The sequence below is a fragment of the Gopherus flavomarginatus genome, assembly GCF_025201925.1.
Source record: "Gopherus flavomarginatus isolate rGopFla2 chromosome 13 unlocalized genomic scaffold, rGopFla2.mat.asm SUPER_13_unloc_1, whole genome shotgun sequence".
NCBI lineage: Eukaryota > Metazoa > Chordata > Testudines > Testudinidae > Gopherus > Gopherus flavomarginatus.
The window spans coordinates 4,475,009-4,489,040 of NW_026114609.1; the positions used below are offsets into that span (position 1 = coordinate 4,475,009).

The 14,032-nt window shown below is 53.9% G+C and overlaps 1 long non-coding RNA gene and 1 other non-coding gene across 2 annotated transcripts in view; one reads left to right on the top strand and one right to left on the bottom strand.

Annotated features, from left to right (window-relative positions):
• Window positions 1-1,373: 1,373 nt before the first annotated feature.
• Window positions 1,374-14,032, bottom strand: part of LOC127041003 (uncharacterized) — a 192,378-nt gene continuing 179,719 nt past the window's right edge. Inside the window, exon 3 of the long non-coding RNA XR_007771583.1 lies at window positions 1,374-1,506. This is a non-coding gene — a long non-coding RNA (uncharacterized LOC127041003). The remainder of the gene's footprint in view (window positions 1,507-14,032) is intronic.
• TRNAS-CGA (transfer RNA serine (anticodon CGA)) lies at window positions 9,964-10,045 on the top strand. The gene has a single exon. It is a non-coding gene; the product is annotated as a tRNA-Ser (tRNA).

Below are 14,032 nucleotides of genomic sequence, written 5' to 3' on the forward strand. Positions count from 1 at the left end.
AGCAATTCGGGGCAGGAGCAGCTCCAGCTAGAGGCTGGGCGGAGACAGGTGACCTCGGTTTCTGCGCTGAGCAGGCTGCTTTGGCAGCGAGGAGGGACAGGGAACCCCCAGGCCAGGGTCTTGCTGCCCAAGGAGGGGGAGATCTGCGGCACTCTTTGGAGTAGCTGGTAAGCAGACGCGAGCCACATGCTTCTCCCTGCCTGAGCTCTCCAGGAGCACATTACGCACAGGTGTGCGCTGGATGTAGGCACCAGTGTAACAACAGGGCCAGACTCTGCTGAGTGCTGCCTGCGAGAGACAGCAGCAGAGTCAGACGGGCAGATGGGGGAAGGACATGACAGAGTCAGCGGCCATGAGCTGAACCCATCACAAGTCCAGCCTGTGACATCACCATCCGTCTCTACAGCTCTCCATCTGTCCTGCTGTCTGTCCAACCCTCAACCCCCCATCCATCCCCAATGTATGCCACACACACCCCTTCACCCATCTGCCTCACACACTCATCTATTTCCTCATGCATCCTGCTGTCCCTCTGATTGTCCCTGCAGTGCCCAGCACAAGGAAGCATAGTGGACCCTGAGCGAGGCTTTTGAGTGATGCAGTAATGGAGTTAGCGGGTGAAAGGGGCATCTCTAATCCCAGCCCCACTTCTCCTCTGCCCAAAGCCACGACCGAGAGCCCAACCCTCTCACTCTCAGACCTCACAGCCACAAAGACATGACTGGCCACTCACACTGTGACCCAGTTACAGCAATGAGGTCTTCCGGAAGACAGGGGGTGGGAGGAGCAACCCCCTTATCCTGGCAGGCAGGACACATCCTTCCCAATATGGCAGAGACTCTGCCCTTGGGCAGACAGACCAAGATGAGCCCATAGGAGACTGGGGGAGGGGGAGCAGAGGAAGAGAATGCAGGCAACTGAACATGACAGGTGTCCATGAAAGGAGAGAGAGAGAGTTTGAGTGAAAGTTGGCCAACACAGAGAGAGAAACCTAGGAGGATGAAAGAAATTCACAACAGGGAGTCACCCTCATGGATCCAACTTTCTGCTAGGGAGCACATACCACTCCTGGCCAGAGAGATGATCAGCTCTCGCAAATGGCAACATCATCTCTCCTGAAGCCACAGCTAGTCCGGAAACCCACACCCAGGTAACAAGAAGTCCCTGCCTGAAGCCAGGAGAGCTGTGATCAGAGCCCTTCCCAAACCAGATACACATCTCACCGACAGAGACGGTTACTCTTGTCCCAGTTGGGCAGGTCTTGCCTGGCATCAACAGGATTCATGCTGTCACTGCTCTCCACCACTTTCCATCTCACCTCAGGGCTGGACTTCATCCCCGTGACTTCTTTTCCCTTGGTATGAAACACAACACAAGAGGAAAAGAAAAAGCAATGGTGGTGAGGCTCCTCTTCTCGCTACTTCCGCACCCCAGGGCTTTGGCTTCAACCCTCCTCCCATTCTGTCATCACAGCTACAATTAGAAATCTGAGCCCGGGGCTCACACCTGCTTATCTCCTCAATCCTAGGCCCTGTCCAGCATGTCTCCCTCCACAGAAGTTACCTGGCCTCATCTTACACTCCATCTTCATATTGCTCTTCTCCTTCCCAGAGCTCCTGCTCTGCTCCTCAGACCTGTCTGTCCTCAGTTCTGCAGGCAGAGGGGAAGGGGCATGTTGGGAACACACACGCCCCATTCCAGACACCACACAGCATCCACAGGGCTACCAAAACACCTCATCTTCGGCCAAAACCACACCCCACCCCGAGGGAGCAAAAAGCCTTTGTGAGCACAGCACACACAAGACAGGAAAAGATTAACACCCACACCCAGCCCAGCCAAAGTGGGAGCTTCCTCACCTTCCTGGCCACAGGTCCATGGGGCTCATGGATGGAGAAGTTTGCTGGGCTGTGGGGGTCCCTGAAGAACTAGCTCAGCATGTGAATGACTGGGATGTATGTGGAGGCCTGACTGTGAGTTGGGGTGTCCAGGAGGTCCTAAGGGAAGAGAATAGGGGGATTAGAGAGAAAGAGGGAGGGGTTACCAAGGTGCATTGTGGGAATGTGGGATTTAGAGAGCCCAGAGTGGATGGGTGTCGGCGGGTTGGACAACCCCACAGTGGTTGAAAAGGGGAACCTGACAGGTTTGGGTGTAGCAGAGATTGAAGATGAGGAAACTCACACCCTGGGGATGGACTGGGGGAGTGGGGGGATGGGAAAGAGACAGCTCAGCCCCCTCCCCCAGGCCCAGCAAGGTGAAGCCTGGAACTAGGTGTCTGAGCCCCCGGCCCCCCCCGTGCGGAGCCGCCTCTCCCCGTCCCGCCTCAGTGCCCCTCGGCCCGGCCCCGCCCGCCGGCTGCCCCCGAGCCCGCGTCCCCCCAGCAGCGCCGGGGCGGGTCCCACTGGTGCCCCCCCCCGGCTCCCCGTGGGGAGGGGGCGGGGGCAGCGAAGCCTCGGGGCGAGGGAACCAGCCCCTCCCCCCACGCGCCGAGTCTCTGTCCCGCGCTCTCTCCGCCAATCAGGGAGCGGGGAGGGGAGCGGCGAACTGACGAGCTACGGCCCCTCCTCCAATAGAGGCCGCTTGTGAGAGGGAGAACTACGCTTCCCAGTGTGCACCGGGAGGGGGCGCGTTGCATGAGCAACTGGTCGTCACTTCCGCTCTGAGACGAGCCAGAAACTACAACTCCCAGCCTGCCCCGGGGCACTTCCGTCCTTTCGAACCCAAGTGAGGGCGGGTCCCTGGGTCAACCTGACACCTCCCGCCCCGCCCCCCAGAGATCCCCGGCCCCGCCCTCCCCAAGCTCCGGCTCCTGACGCGAACTCTCGTGTCCCGGGGTCTCGGCCTGGCCCCGCCCCCCGCAGCGCGGCGCCCCCCAGTGCGGTGGGGGCTGCCGGGCGCCTGCTCCTCCCCTGGGCTCGTCTGTGCCGCCCCGATGTGCCCCGCGGGGCTGCCCCACTCGGGGGGGGGGCGTTGGGTGGAGCCCTATGGAAACACGGGGGTGGGCAGAGCTGGGAGCCAGGACTCCTGGGTTCTCCCCCAGCTCGGGGAGGGGAGGGGAGATTAGGGGGTAGAGTGGGGGAGGGGCTGGGGGGTCTCCTGCCCAAGAGGCAAGTCCAGGAGCTGGTGTCAGGCAGCAGGTCACTTGTGGGCCCCGAGTGTCCGATCTGGAAACAGCTGCCTGTCCCCACGCCCGGGGACTGCGCGTGGCTGGCAACCGTCTCCTTGTACCTGAGAATTATCCATACACCCCAGGGGTGTGAGCCCTGCGCTCCCCTGTCAGTGCCTGGGGCACAGAGCCATGTGTACGAGTCACTCTCTGTGCGGGGATGTCAGTTCATACAGACTTTGCTGGGGCTTTTTCTGTAGCCTGTGGTAAAATAAGGCAATTAACTAGATGCGTTGATGGAAGTTCTCTGCGTACCCTCAGCGGTACACGTACTCCTGGTTGAGAACCACTGATGTAGGGGAACCCAGGCCCACCCCCACATTCTGACTTCCAACCCCGTACCCTGGGCAGCTGGCTCAGCTTTGCTTACCTTGCATCAGCCTCAAGTCAGCTTCACTGGGTCACCACTTCCACCATGCCCAGGCGTCAGAGAGAGGAAGTTTCCTCTCAGCTGTAAAAGCAGCAAGGGCTCCATGAGGGGTCGGTGCTGCTGGAGAAATTATTCACACTTTCTCTAGTCTCCTTTTCAGATTTTGCCCCATTTTCTCTTTAATTCTCCAATGTTAATTTAACAATCTCAGATTTGGGATATTTTCACACCTGTTTGACCTGCAGCAAATTTCCTTCCTTTCTTTGGGAAATTGTCCTGAATCATTCCCCAAATGAGAAGGGGCTTAATGGGTGCAGTTTGCAGAGCCCTGAGACACAGCTGCCTCTGGAGTGGGCTGGGGTGGCCTTTCTCTGCTGGTGAGGAAGGGGACAGGAGGAAAAAGTCCCCAGTGGAGACTGTCCAGCACAAGGTTACGCAGTCCTGGCTACTGCTACCCCCAACTGCCAGTCACCTGCCTGCCCCTGCTTCTGCCTCCTTCCCACTGCCAGGAAGTTTTCCTGCTTCACACTCCCCTCACATACCCTCTTAAAGCACCTCCTCAAAAGGCTCCCTGCTGCCATGTGAATGGGGTGGGTGTGTGTGTGGGGGGGGAATTATTGCTGTCTGTTAATTGAACTTCCACTGTCCAATTACTCTCACTTAATATAAAATATCTTCATATTCGGGTGGTTTTCTCTCATTAGCAAATGTTTCTTTTTAGACCCATTTCTTCCCCAGCTCTCAAAGATAGATATAAAATATCCTGTGTGCAGCGCTGTAGTAGGCAGAGTGGTCCCAGGGTATTGGAGGCTTCCCCCTTGGTTTGTATACAAATGTTTGGTGTTATTCTCCAGCCCATTCCTTATGAATACTAACTTGATGTTAACTTTTTTGCTGGCGGCTGTGAATTGAGTGGAGCTTTTCACTGATATGTCTACAGCAACATGCAGATCCCGTTCTTGGGTTGTGTAGCCGATAATCTGTTCTGCTGCCGTCGCTAGGTGTAATGCATGCTCAGTAGGGGTTTCTCCCCTCTTCCCTTTTTGTATTTCCTCTCCCTACTAATGTTGGGGTGTCCTTCTCCTCAGGTTAGTGTATTAATGATCTCATCTTGGGGTCATATGTGTCAATTCATTGCTACGTCTTCAGAGAACTATCCATGATGACTCCAAGATCTCTTTCCTGATTAGTTGTAGCTAAATTAGCCCCCATCATATTGTATGTATAGTTGGGGTTATGTTTTCCCAACGTGACATTTATCCACCTTAAATTTCATTTGCCATTTTGTTGCCCAATCACTTAGTTTTGTGAGATCTTTTTGAAGTTCTTCGCAGTCTGCTTTGGTCTTAACTATCTTGAGCAGTTTAGTATCGTCTGTGAACTTTTTCACCTCACTGTTTACCCCTTTCTCCAAATCATTTATGAATAAGTTGAATAGGATTGGTCCTAGGGCTGACGTAGGAAAATCAAAGCAGCAAGATGGAGTTTGGAGTCACACGGGCAGGTCACATGTCCATGCATGATTCAATTTGCAGGCCTACGCCATTGTTTACATGTTAGTTTGAATGTTCCCAGGAAAGCTCAGATGTGGATTGGCATTTTCCAAAGTCCATTGTCAGTGAAGCGTTTCTTGATTGGGCACTTACTGAGAATAGTCCTTTCTCAAGAAGCTGACCAAATGCATCACTGAGGCTACTTGAAATCAAATACATTTGAGATACAAGTACATATCCCATATTCATAATTTCAAATACAAAAATGGTACACACATACAGCTAGTATAATTATAACCAGCAAATCATAACCTTTTCATAGACACCTCACACTACAACTTTTGCACAATATTTGTTGCAAATATATAAGAGTGGTGGCAGCAATGATCTATATGGTCCCAGTTGATATTAATAATGTCACAGCCTACAGAGAAGTGAGAGGGAGGCGTCTTCTAGCAGGCGTTTCTCCTACATTTCTCCATTGTCTCTTGGGCAGAGGCGAGAATGGAGCAAAACACGCCTGGCTGAAGGTTTTGCGTTCAACTTTGAGGATTAAGCCTGAGCCTCCGGCATGGGTGCTGGGAGATGGATTTCTGAGTTGCATCCAGCAGAGTCTTCTGGCCTGAGCAGAAACCACTGAGGCGAAGAGAGATGAGTTTAAGGTAGCCTTTGAGGCTTCCAGCAGGTCTTGAGGAACAAGGGGTTACTGCCATTCCTGGGGGAGCTCAAACCACCATCCTTTCGATTAACAGCAAAACACAAAGACCCATTGCGCCACAGAGACACATGTCTGCTGTTACCAAGGGTGCTGCCTAGCAGCGTGCGCATCTGCCTGCCAGCGCTAGAGCTCGCAAGGCAAGTGTGGGTGCTGGAGGTAAAGAGCCAGTAGAGTGACATAGCAGGTCTAAAGGGGGGTGAAGGTCAGGAGTGAGGGGTTCAGGGCATGGGAAGGGGCTCTGGGCTGGGGCAAGGGGGTAAGGATGCGGGAGGGGATGAGGGCTCTAACAGGGGATGAAGGGCAGAAATGAGGGGTTCAGGGTACGGGAAGGGGCTCTGGGCTGCAACGGGGGGTGGGACTGGGTGAGGGCTGTAAAGGGGTGTGAAGGGCAGGAATGAGGGGTTCAGGGTACAGGAAGGGGCTCTGGGCTGGGGCAAGGGGGTAAGGATGCGGGAGGGGATGAGGGCTCTAACAGGGGATGAAGGGCAGAAATGAGGGGTTCAGGGTACGGGAAGGGGCTCTGGGCTGCAACGGGGGGTGGGACTGGGTGAGGGCTATAAAGGGGTGTGAAGGGCAGGAATGAGGGGTTCAGGGTACAGGAAGGGGCTCCAGGCTGGGGAGGGGGTTGGGGTGCAGGAAGGGTGAGGGCTCCGGCTGGGGATGTGTGTAACCTTCCCCTTTCCCTAGCCATGTGTGTGAGCCACCAGGACCAGCACGTACAAGGCGTCGCTGCCGAAGCACTGACAGTGTGCAGTGACGCTACACCTGGCCCTCTACTGACAGCTCAGGGGTTTGGCGTCCTCTGGCACTGAGATGCCACAATAATTACAGGGTTATTTCTAATTGGTTAAAGCAGAACTTGTGCTGAGATTAACATGTCCCTCATGGGTCTGGGGGTTTTACAGTATGAACTGGCTCTGCGTGTGGGTACTGTGCATGTGTTTGAGTGATACTAACACGGCTGAAACACACAACTCCCCATCCTGGGGGTTTCCATCCCCCCGATTCCTTCCACGGGGAGCGCTGACCCGGCTCCTCTACAGCCAGATGCCCTGATGGCAGCAGTCGGGATGTTGGGAGAGGTTTTGTTTTCTGTGCCTAGTGACAGCCCCAAAGTGACTCCCACCAGCCCCCATTGCCTTGCCCTGCAGCTGCCAGTCTCTGAATCCTGGCCTGGAATTCGATTGGAACGAGGCCCCTGGGAGCTGGATAGACCACGAGTCAGACATTGCAACATTGAAGCGAGAACATCCATGTCTAGATTTTAAGGCCAGTCAAGACAACTAAATAATCCTGTCTAACCCCCATGCATGTGACAGGCCGCAAAGTCACTCCTGCACAGAGCCTCACCACTGGGATTAAACCAAAATATTCCAGCCCTTAGGAGAATATCCCGTTGTGTGCCACAGACGGAGCATAGGAGAGGCAGAGGGGTACCAATACTGGAGGCCCCATGCACTGGAATGGATTTGGTGAGATGTACCCAGCTGATCTGTGCAAGTGACTTGTGCCCCATGCCACAGAGGATGACAAAAACTCCAACATCCCTGCCAGAGTGAGCTGGGGGAAATTTCTTCCTGACCCCAGCAACGGAGATCAGGGAGACCCTGAGCATGAGAGCAAGGCCACCAGCCAAGCACCAGAGAGAAATGGTTTTCTATCTCACCCGAGAGCACTTTCTTCAGCACCCTCTGTCCCCTCTTGCCACCCCCATGTGGGGTGAAGAATCCATCATTGCCCTGGGTACTTTGTTCCAATGTTTAATCACCCAATTGCAAATGTGTCCCTTATTTCTCATTTTAGTTTCTCTGCCATTAACTTCCAGCCACTGGTTCTTGTTCTGCCTTTTGATGCTGGGTTAAAGAACCCTTCAGTACCCAAAATTTTCTCTTTGGGAGGGGATTTACACACTGTCATCAAGTGACCTCTTGGTCTTCTCTGTGATAAACTGAGCAGACTGAGCTCTTGTCTTGCACTGGAAGGCAACTTTTCAGCACTTTTTTTTCTCTTCTCTGCCCCCCATCCAATTTTTCGTTCTTCATCTTAAAATGTGGCCAAGATGACAGTGTGCAAGAGTCCAGTGTTGGTCTGACCAATGTTGTACAGAGATAACACTAGTGCCCTATATCTAGTCACTGTTCTCCTGTCTGTACATCCAAGGACAACAACAGCATCGCACGGGCATTTCATGCTGAGTTGTTTGTTCATTATGGCACCTAAACCCTTCTCCGAGTCACAGCAGTCTGGCCTTGTCATTAGTAAAGCTCAGTGTGTTTGAATGGCCACAGCTTCCCAAGTGTTCTGTAACATGCACAAGGGATTCCCCTCCTCAGTCACCTTCACCTGCTGCTGGTCTCTTATCTCTTTCTTCTTCTCCAGGATCCGCATGTGTCATTGTGGGGGAAGTTCTCCTCCTCTCCTTGCCTGGGAGCGATGTGACCCCCCGGATGGACTGACCAAACCCAGGATTCCTTCAGCCTGAAAGCAGAGGGGAGCCTTCACCCGCTCCCTCTTTAAGGCTCCAGTCCCAGGTCCTAAATTTCCTGCCAAAGCACAAAAATCCACACTGAGCCCAACTCCTCTCTCGGTGGTGATTTCCTTTCTCCCACAAATCTGTCTTGAGGACACAGCCCTGGGAACAGGTGAACACAACCCCGGAGATTTCCCTTCGCAGCCTGCAAGGGGCAGTTCGCCCTATTAAACAGCTCGAGAATGTCGTCTTTTTCTTTTCTCCTTTCAAAAGTAATTGCTTGTATTTCTAGTCTCTTTATAGGACCCCCCGATTTGCCGCTTCCAATTCTCTGCTGTACACGCCAGCACTGGATCTGGTGAGGTGCATGGAGTCATCCTGTACTGGGTACATGGGGGACTTACAGGATCAGACCCTAAAATCGCTTTGGAGGGAAATTCTAAGCCCACCCAACCCCGACCTGTTCCTGGGAGGTGTTGGTATGGACCCAGGCCGTCGAGCACCATGGAGTGAAGAGACCAATTTTATCAGTAAGTCAGACCCCCCGGCTGCCCACTGACTGGATCACATCCCCCCAGGTGATGCAAGCCTCCCTCCAGAGCCATTGCTGGGCCCCGAGGGGCAGGCACACAAGCCATGGGGATGGGTAGCTCCCAGGAATCTCGGCAACGAATCTCCAGGCCGGAGGGTTTCCCCTAGTGCCGGATCCACCCTCAGGGTCCAGCCAGCCAGCAGCTTCCAACCAAGGCTAGTGCGCTAACAGCAGCAGCGTGGCTGGAGGGCTCGGCCGGTGACTGGGGCCAGTCGCTTGAGCATGAACCCAGCCGGCCCCAGGAGATGGACCCGGGTCACCAGCTCAACCCACCACGCGGCTGCTGCCGCTACCCCTTTAATGCGTGAGCTCCTATGGACCATGCTGGGGAGATCCCCCAGCTGCAGGGTAGATGCCCCTGAGCGCCTGGCAGGGCACAGCTCCTGGCTGACCTGCCCTGCTGAGTTCTCTACTAGGCTGGGTGGATCTGGGGCCAAGGGTGCTGGGTGAGAGGGGGGCGTTGGCTCTGGGCTGAGACTGTCACTCCCCCCCTGCCCATCCAACAGGATCACAGCAAACGAAACCAGCTCAGCCTGCAGGGGAAGAGTTCAGTCCAGGGCCTGGTGCATTCTGGGAGCAGGGACGGTGCAGAGAAAGGGCAGATACAGGGCACCTCTGAACACTCTGCGCAGAACTGCCTGTCCTGACCCACAGCTCCTGTTATCCCAGCCCTGGGCTCCCCTCTCACTGCTCTGCCAGTGCCCCTCACTCCCGATCCACAGACCTCCCCCGCTGTATCTGTGACTTCTGCTACTGAACCAACAATGCACTGACTCCTCTTGTGAGACATTTCTCTGCACAATACTGCTGCTATTCCAGTTACTGACTCCAGGAAACATTTTCCTTAGCCTGGTTCCGTGCGTCACTAGTTTCTATAGCAAAGGTCAGTCCCTGGCCCTGTGGCCCAGACATCCACATTCACATCAAGCTTCAAGTTGAGAATCATTTCCCATTCCCGGTCTGTGGGAGGGGAGACTTTTAAACGTGCTCTCTGTGCGACTGCACATGGCTAAGCAAAGAGAACAAACCCCAAATCCCCCCTGTGCTTTGGGAGCCAGGTTTGCAGTGGGAATTCTGTAGTTCAGACGACTTCATGCCTGGGCATTATGATTCTTTACCAGTTTCTCTGGCAGTGGGGTAGTTTTGTGCTCACAGCTGTGATGGCCGAGTGGTTAAGGTGTTGGAGTCGAAATCCAATAAGGTTCCCCTGCGCAGATTCAAATCCTGCTCACAGTGAGGCCTGTGTTTTAGCCAGTCTCTAACTCGGGCAATACCTTTCCACAACCCCCGAGACACTCTCAATTCTCTCCCCACCCCAAGTAAATCCTGTTCTGCTCCTTTCATAGAGATGCGTGGGACACCACTTCTCAGCACCTGATGCCTCTGGCACTCACCTTGTGCCCCATAGATCAGCCATAGCCCTGGTTCTGCTCCTCTCTCTAGCGTGCAAAAGGAGCCAAGTCAGCGATTCCATGGGTGCTACAGGGCTGCAGAAAAAAAAAAGGTGCCCAGCAGCCACCTCTGCCCCTGCACCTCCCACCTAGGAGGCCTGGCCGACAAGCTTCTCCCTCTGCGCCTCCTGCTGGCCATTGATGGAGTGTGCTGGAGGAGTGAGGAGAGAAAGAAGTGGGGCAGGGTCGAATAGGAAGAGATTTGATGGTTTGGGGGCAGGGCCTGAGGTGGAGCAGGCATTGAGCTCCGCCCGGGAACTCTCAAAGTCAGCGGCTCTGAGTGCAGAAGCCTTCCCTGAATCTGAGCTGCCAGGATCCCTGCTGCAGAGCAGGTGCCACAAGTCTCAGCCTCTGTCCCACACATGGCTCTGGGCACCACCAGGAATCAATTGGCTGCTGGCACACAAGACAACTTAAAAGCTGAATCCCTGGACAGCAGCTCAAACCCTGGCCCCTCCCATTAAGAGCCTGATGCTCTACTGACTGAGCTAGCCAGGCTTGCTAGGAACCTCCACCCCTCCTCTTCTTCTCCACGGCCACTGCCAATTCTTCCTCCCTCCTGCACCTGAGGATCACTACATCTCCTCACCTACACAGCCAGCCCGTCCACTGCACCCCAATCCCCCATGCCTGAGCCTCCCTGTCAAAGTCCTGCATCTGGCTCCATAGAATTAATTCTCACGTGTTGCTGGGAACTCTACTTCTTGTGCCCAGAGAGTCTCAGCCCCCCTCATTAGAAGACCTGAGAAACACAGTGTCTGCCTTTTCTAAAGAAGTGCTTGGAGGGGCTTTTCTCATGTGGCCTAATGGATAAGGCATCTGACTTCAGAGCAGGAGTTGAGAGTTCAAGTTACTTCATGGTTGTATTGCTGCAGTTTTACCTTCGTGCTGAAATTCCTGCTCCCTTCAGGGCTGGAACCTCTTCTTGGCCGCTCAGGCCAGTGCTCTGGCTTCAGCTAGAGTCCTGGGAAGGAATTCAGGGGTGAGTGTCACAAAGACTGGGGCATGAGCCCCAGGTGCTTCCAGTCTAGCCTCTGCCCTTCCTGACTTGCCAAAGAAAATGGGCAGCTGCCCGGGCTGGCGTGTAGAGCAGTTTCCCTCTTACAAGAGTGCGCCTGTCCCTGTGCTTGAGAGGGTTGCTACATAGTGCCTTGGGAACCTGCATGTTTCTCTGCTTCTCGCCAGCTGGGGAAAAGCCTCTTGGGGTAAAGTCTCTTGCCCCACGGCAAAAGTGAGCACTGTGAGTGGGAACAGACAGGGGCCACACCAGGGGGCTGGCCCTGCTTTCCTAGCTTCTTCTGATGTTGGCGACAGAGCATCAGCAGCTGCCCTGCATGCTGGTCTGTGGGTCGCTTTCAGTGGGTGTTTGGCATGTCAGGAAGCAGCCTGGCTGGGAGTCTTTGTGGCTGTCTGCTGGCCATGCGTAAGCATGGTCCTCCTCTCCTCTTGCCCTGCCTTCAGTTGCTCTGTGGCTTATAAACCTTCCCTTGAAGCTGTCAGCACCAGCAGCCTCTGCTCTAGGTGTCCGGAGGAGGGAAGGTGTGAGGGGCTCCAGGCTGGGCTCCACCTCCCTCCTGCCAATCCCTGACTATTAATCCCATCCCTGGCATTCCTTTCTTCAAGCGCCGTGTGGGCCAAAGGAAATGTGTGGCAGCAAGCACAAGGGCCAAACTTGTGGGCATCAGGTGAAGCAGCAAGAATCCCAACCACCAGGTCAAACCACAGGACTACAGGCAGCCATAGCCACCTCTGCACCCCAATCCATTGCAGCCACCTCAACCAAAAACCTGGCTCCAGTGGGTGTGAGTCACCCAGAAGGAGGGAAAAGACTCACTCTTAAACAACTGGAAACAGGGAAATTGAGTGCTTTGAGCTCCAGGGCTTTACCACAAACCAGCACAAGGTCCCACTGACATTTGAACTCAGACTCTAGGATTCAGAGTCCCAAGTGCTGCCTATTACACCATGGGATCAGCTTGTGCTGCCTTCTCTGGCTATCGGTGACCCTCATGGGGTTGGCTCGTGTAAAGGACTGTTGGCCTTTTACTAAAACTTAGTGGGGTTTTTGGTTGGCTAGTTCCCAGTCCCAATAGAAGGGAGAAGGGTCAATGGGAAATCAGAACCTTGAGACTGACATGCCCCTGGGGCAATGGTCACAACCTGGTAGGGAACACGTGAGAATTTGTTAAGGGAGAAAAATTCCTGGTGAAAATTGGCAAAGCTGTGGAGATTCTGAAAAGTTCCTGTGAATAAACACATGAAGATACAAACAGAGAGACAAACACACACAAAGAGAAAGAGAAAATCACACACTGCACAGGCCCACACAGACATAAACAAAAACCAAACCCACACAGCACACAGAGCCATATACACATAAGGGAAAACTACACAAAATATAGAAAGAACAAATCCACACCAAAAAATACAGCAAAAGTCCACAACAAGAAAGCACAACAACCACATACCAAAAGAATACTAAGCAAAAAAACAATCTGTATGCAAAAATCATACACACACACACACCCAAAACTATGCCAGGCATCCACCAAAATCACACAGGACCCACATGCAGATCAACACGACAGATGAAAAACACATCAAAATATAGAAGGCCAGGCAGGGTTTGAGTCTCACAGCGAAGAGGGTGAGCACACAGGTAGTTTGGGGAGCAAAGACTGAGGGGGAGTCAGGGGCAGTGCTCTGTCTGACCCCTCCTGACACAAGTGGCTGGTAGAGACCAGAGCCTGGTAGATCTGTGGAATCTGCCCTGCTCTCTGTAAAGCAAGGGGACCTCGGTGTCTTCTGAGCTGGAATTGTATTTTCTGCAGGACAAAATGATTGGCAGAAGCCATTTGCTTAAAGAAAACTAGTTCTTTAGGTGAGGTTTAAACTCACAGCTTCAGCATCATTCCCCTCAGCACTGCTACTATAAGTCCTGTGCACTAACCCATTGCACCTCTGCTGCCTAACTGAGGGTCTTGTCTCCTTGATTCATGGATGGATTAGGGGTTGAGGGGGTTGTATTAGGAATGGTCAGAGGCCCCACCTGCTTTCCAACCACCTTGTGATGCCGGCTGCAGAACGAATGCTGGTCTATGTGTGGCCTTCAGTGGGGGTTTGGCATGGCATGGAGCAGGCTGGCCGGGTGTCTTTGTGGCTGTCTGCTGGCCACGCATAGGCATGGTTATCTCCTCCTCTTGCCCTGCCCTCGGTTGCTCTGTGGCTTATAAACCTTCCCTTGGAGCTGTCAGCACCAGCCGCCTCTGCTCTAGGTGCCCAGAGCAGGAAAGGTGTGTTGGGCTCCAGTCTGGGACTCTTCCTCCTTCCTGCCTAGTCCTGACTATGAAGACTGGCCCTGGCACTCCTTCCTTTGAATGTCATGTGGGCAAGAGGAAGAGTGTGGCAGCTGCAGGGACCAAAGTTGTGGACATCAGGTGAAGCAGTGAGAAACAACCATATGGTCAACCCACAGGGCTCTCCAGCCAGAGTGTTAAGTTCAAGGACCCCAACCTATAGCAGCCAGCTCATTGAACTTGCTGGACCAAAGACCTATCTCCAGTGGGCATCAGTCACCCAGCAGGAGGGAAAAAACTCACTCTATTTCACCCTGAGGGAGGGGAGCCAACACATTGAGCTCCATGGCTTTGCAGATAACTAGCATTGCTCCAGGAGGTCCCACTGAGATTTAAACCCAGGATCCAAAGTCCTGAGTGCTGCCCATTACACCATGGGACCTGCTGCCATTTCATTTTCTAGACCCCAGTGACTC